This window comes from Ovis canadensis, chromosome 21 (genome assembly GCF_042477335.2).
Source record: "Ovis canadensis isolate MfBH-ARS-UI-01 breed Bighorn chromosome 21, ARS-UI_OviCan_v2, whole genome shotgun sequence".
NCBI classification, from domain to species: Eukaryota; Metazoa; Chordata; class Mammalia; order Artiodactyla; family Bovidae; genus Ovis; species Ovis canadensis.
Window position 1 is genome coordinate 41,522,369 of NC_091265.1, and position 6,000 is coordinate 41,528,368.

A 6,000-nucleotide genomic window follows, 5' to 3' on the forward strand; every position below is an offset into this window, starting at 1 on the left:
AAGAGAAGAGACCTTGAGAAATGCTTGGGCTTCCCTGGTGGCTCAGATAGTAAAGAATCTGCCTGCAATGCATGAAACCCAGGTTCAATCCCCGGGTTGGGAAGATCCCCTGGAGAAGGTAATGGCAACCCACTTAGGATTCTTGCCTGGAGAATTCCATGGACAAAGGAGCCTGGCAGGCAACAGTCCATAGGGGCGCAAAGAGGTGGACACAACTGGTCAACTACACTTTCACTTTAAGAAATGCTTATCTCACCAGAAAAATGTAAGCAACTCACATATGCTCAAATGAATGCAACATGCTATTCAAAATACCTAGAAGGGTAGTGATAGTATGAAGAAGAGATGCAAGTAACCCAGGGAATAAGAGCAACAGAATTTGCTGCAGGAAAAAAAAAAAAATTGTTTAAACCCAGCTTTAAAACAAGTTTTCCTCAGCCTTGTCCTTTTCAAGCGATTAGTGTTTCTGCAGATAAAGGATAAAGAGATTTTCAGAATTTAAGCAGATAAGCTGCCTGAGCAATCCTATTAATTATACAGAAGAGTGTGGGTTGACTGCAGATTCTTTACTGTATTTACCACTGACTGGTAGTTTTTAAATCTTGAAAACCTAAAATAAGAGATAAGCTGGAAAGAAAATTATGATTATTCTCGGTTGAAAAAAAAAGCATCAACCTTTTAATCAACTTATAGAGTGTGATTTTATATCTCAAAGTTCTGTTCAGGGCATGCAGGTCAATTACTTGTTCAGTTGGATCAGCAGCTAAATTAGATTTATTGTGATTGTCAACAATTTGTAGAAAAGTAGGTAGGGAATATATTATCAGTGTCCTTCAACAGTTAGGTAATTAACTACATTTCTGAGAGATTTCAAGAGAATTTTCCATATTCCATGAGTTAAGTTCAGAGTCCAATCTGCCCTGCATAATCTGATTTCTAACTTAAAAGCATTATTCTAGTTCAATCTCAGGTTTCATTCCCCCCCTAAAACAGCATTCATTCAATTTTTACCATATGCTCAACATTGTTATGGTAAAACAATGCCAATTATCCTACTTTTGATAATAAAATATCCTCTGTGATTCTTCTAAAAGTTTATCCTGCATAAAATTTTTTAGTTACTACTAATTAAAGTCTTTCTAAAATGATAATATAGCTTTCCAGATTCCTAAACAGAGTACTGTGAATATAACTAAAATTTTTCTTCATGTTTCAGAAGTTCACGAGCATTATTTTATTAAATTCAAATTCAACAAACAATTTTGGGCATCTATAGTACAGCAATGTCCCCAAGGGCTATCAAATACATAGGTCTGTATCCTCCTAAAATTAATGGCTACAGAATAATTATGCTTTTCAAGTTCTGTTTTTCTGGTTCTCTTTCTCCCTTTGATATCAGCTTCAACTTGCCTCTTTCTTCTAACTTCATGATTAATGAATCTCTCTCCTAATCTAGGAAAATGGAAGGATTCCAAGGGAGCTGATGTCACCCCACTCACTTTTATAAACCAAGTCAATACAGAGGGATGGATAAAGATGTGGTACATATATACAATGGAATACTACTCAGCTATCAAAAAGAATGGAATAATGCCATTTGCAGCAACATTGATAAACTCAGAGTATCATACTGAGTGATGTAAGTCAGACAGAGAAGGAGAAATATCACATGACATCCCTTATATGTAGAATCTAAAAAGAAATGATACAAATGAACTAATTTCCAAAACAGAAAGAGATTCACAGACTTAGAAAATGAACTTATGGTTGCCAAGGGGAAGGGATAGTTAGGGAGTTTGGAATGGTTAAAATGGATAACCAACAAGCACCAGCTCAGTGTTATGAGGCAGCCTGGATGGGAGGGGAGTTTGGGGCAGAATGGACACATGTGTATGTATGGCTGAGTCCCTTCGTTGGTCACCTGAAACTATCGCAACATTGTTAATTGGCCCTGAAAGAAAGTGAAGTTGCCCAGTCGTGTCCAACTCTTAGCGACCCCATGGACTGCAGCCCACCAGGCTCCTCAGTCCATGGGATTTTCCAGGCAAGCGTACTGGAGTGGGGTGCCATTGCCTTCTCTGTAATTGGCCATAGCCCAATACAAAATAAAAAGTTCAAAAATAGATAAGCCAAGTCAATAGATTCCTAACTAACTACAGAGTGCTCTGTTTCTCTCCTGTGGGGTCAAGTCCATGAACTTCATCAGATGTTTCTCTTGCCAAATAGTGGTCCTTTCACTGTCAATACAAATCCAAAATTGTTGATGCTAGGAATCTGAGACATGATGGAGTGCCAGGAATGCTGAATATAAATTATATACCTAAATTCACGATCAAAATCCAGTAGACAATAAGGGCATTCCTACACAGAGATATTCTGAGAATTAGTACATGTCTTAGATGTACTAGGGGAAAGGATGGAACTAGATAAATAAAAGGAATCATTTTTATTAGAGCATCTACAAGTATATCTACTCCAACTCAGTATTATGGGGTGATTACTGCTGGCCCCATTTACAAATGACAAAGCAAATACGTAGCTTTGCAGAAAATACAGCTCCAACAGCACAGTAAGTGTGCAAAGCCAGCGTGCACATGCAGACCAGCCTGGGGACAAAGCTAGTCTGATGCCAGGGCCCCACGTCCCAGCGCTCCGTCACACTAAAGCTGTCACACATTTTCAGACTGTGGTGAAACAGGCTGATTCCAGATTGTTCATGACAAATGAGAACAGAGCCAGGAACATTACTCTCAAAGCATGACAGCTATTTCTATTTTAGGCTCCCTACCTATAGTGATTAATGCTGTATCAAGTTGCTTACGCCAAAACATTTCACAAAAACCCCTTCGTGTAATGGCTATGCTTGTGAGTCCACCAAAAGAGGAGTGCTTGGCTCCTTGGACTGACTGGTTGGTGCCAGCCCTGATTCTCCGTTTCACCCTTTCAAACCTTCACTCTCCCAGCTCCCTCTACAATGGTGCAAGGTCTAATTCCTTAAAAAAAAAAAAAAAAAAAAAATATATATATATATATATATATATATATATACACACCTTATCAAGGTTCTGCTTCTCTGATTTAACTCTGACTATAAGACACTATGTAGGACATTTAAAAGGAAATGGGATTGGGGGAGTTCCAGAGGTGACCAAGTGCTGTCTAGTGCCCAGTGTGCAGAGAATAGGATGTGCCAGTATGTTGGCACTTTATAAGCTGTGGGTCATTTTGGTTGCCAAGATTTTCATAGCTGCAAATGCAGGAGCTAGAGCATTTTTAGGCCAGCGTGCCCTTTACAAATGCACTGCATGTAACTTGGTCACTGTGCACCCACTGGAGCATCTGACCCGGCTCAGTCACGGTGCCAGGAGACTTTGCATCCGAGACCTCACCTGCCTCAGCTCAGACAGAAAATATGTGGCTTGGGAGCCAACGGCTGGCTTCTGGCCCCAGCTCTGATGCCCTAATTAAGACACATAACTGTGCAGGCCTCGTTTCCTCTTGTATCATTAGAGGTGGGAGCCCAAGGAAATGATTTCTGAGGTCCCTTAGAAATAAATTTTGAAAGCAAGTCATGAAAAGCAAATTCAAAGTCACTAGCGATTCCTAGCACATAAACAGGAACTGCACTCAACCAAAAGAAGTTTATCAAATATATGGGAAAGGGATGATCCTAGAGAGAAAAGGAGCCACTTAATGAAACCACTAATCCTCAGACCTGAAAATACATGGTCTCCCCTCCTGACTAACACCACATGAAGCAGATTGAGAATTTGTTGCTGCTGTTATTACAAGAAGCTCTCGTTTCCAGTGAAACTCATCTTACAGGTTGAGAGTCTGTTTGTTTTTCTGTTGGTATCACTATCTGATTTTGCCTATCAGTTCTACGCATTTTTGGTCTCTTCTGTGGCATTATTTGAGACGACATATGTGATCCAGAGCAACAGTTACATATCTGAGGGAAATGGATAGACAGGCACCTCCCTTAACAAGCAGCTTTCTGAGTGGAATATTCTCAACATAAAGCCTGAGGATCTCGGGCTTAGCAATCATCTCATCCAGGGCTGCTCACACTTCAGCTCGGACCCTAAGTCTGAGCGCCCCGCTCCCAAAACTGGTGCCAGGTTGGCTATATCAGAAACTCAGAAGCATCTTTTACAAATTCTTAGATTCCTATCTTCAAGAGATGAGTCTGGGATTTTTTTTTCCATTTTTATTGGAGTTAGTTTCTACTGTACAGCAAAGTGAATCAGCTATATGTTTGCATATAGTCCCTCCTTTTTGGATTTCCTTCCCACTTAGGTCACCACGGAGCACAATAGAGTTCCCTGTGCTGTGAGGTAGGTTCTCATAAGTTATCAGTTTTATACATAGGAGCAATAGTAGCAATCCCAATCTTCCCTTACGCCCCGCCCCCACCCCCTCCCCACCGCCCCAGTACCCATACATTTGTTCTCTATGTCTGTGTCTCTGGAATTTTCTTTTTCTTAAGCTTGCCAGCTAATTCAAATTTGTTGCTAGGTTTGAGAATAACTCTCTGGAAGGACCATCCCTTGGCATTTAAATTGTCATTACAGAACTTCTGGTGCTGATCAAGACAGAGCGAGCCCATGAGAGCCTCTCCCATTGATTATAACTAAAACTTCCAGAGAGAACACAATAGCAACTAGCTAAGAACTCTGAAAAATGAACAGTAGCAAGTAGATTGAGAAGGGAAGTCAAAATCTGAAAAGCAACTGGTATGGCAGTGAGATTACTTGGTTTTTCTTTCCTGTATATCTTGGCTTTGATCCAAGGATGGGCTAAGTCCTGCAACTGTCCACCAGGTATAGACTGAAAAAAAAAAAAACCATAAAAAAGAAGCCCCCTTTTCTAACCGAAGGATCAGGAAAGGGTGCTTGTCAAGCAAAGGAGATGGGAGAGAATCCCTTTTTCTTTTTCTTTCCCTCCCAGACCTCAATGCTTCACTGTCATGATGGTGGCAGCAGAGGTTGGGCGCCTAAAACTCAAACAACCATCTCTCAGTTAACACAAAATTGGGAAAGGAAGGCCCAATGGTCTGAAGAGTGTGGCAGGATTCCTGTTATTTTTCTCTCTTCTTTCTCTTCATGTTGCCTAGGAAGCACCACAGGGGCTCAGAAAGTGCATGGGCTAAAATTCTGGGAGAAACAGTGGGTTTCTAGCCAGAAGACTGCCAAAAAGGACCCTTGGGAGCCAGAGAGAGTCAGGGAAAGTCCAAGGATGAGAAAGCTGGAGAAGGAAATCCATTAGTTCTGAATATGAACTATTACCAGTTTCAGACTCACTCTGGAGTTACACATTGCACAACACAGACCCAAAGAATAATGGAAAAGGTTTTGAAAACTAATGATATAAATCACTGCCCAAGGAACAGATAAACACCTGAATGGTGTATGTGCTGGGCAGACACGCAAAGCACAGCAAAAGCTTTGAAAACTGAACTGACATTGGAGCCACCACTCTCAGAAGGCAAAACACAACTTGGGGTATGAGCCTAACCAGGTACATTGCCTACTAAAATAAACAAACAAAAATTAATGTTCTCCAGAGGATTTTAATACAACCCAGAGTCTCACAACATGATATTCAAAATTCCAGAATACAATTCAAAATTACTTGACTCACAAAAAAAGCAACAAAGAAAAGAGAAAATCTGCTCAATTCTCAAAGGAAAAGAGCGTGAACAGACATCAAGCTCAAGACAATCCAGGTGTTGGATTATAACAATTTTACAGTGATGATTATAACCATGATCCATGAAGCTGGACGCTCTTGAAATGAATGGAAATATAGCTGTTTTCGCCATAAAAAATAGAAATGATAAAGAAGAACAAAGTGGAAATTTCAGACACTTTGAATAGTTTCTAAAACAGAGAAAATTCACTGGATGGGCTCAATAACACAAACAAAAATTAGCATTCTCCAGAGATTTTAGAGGTACCCAGAATCAACAGAGAGATCAGAAATAGACCCTTACAAATA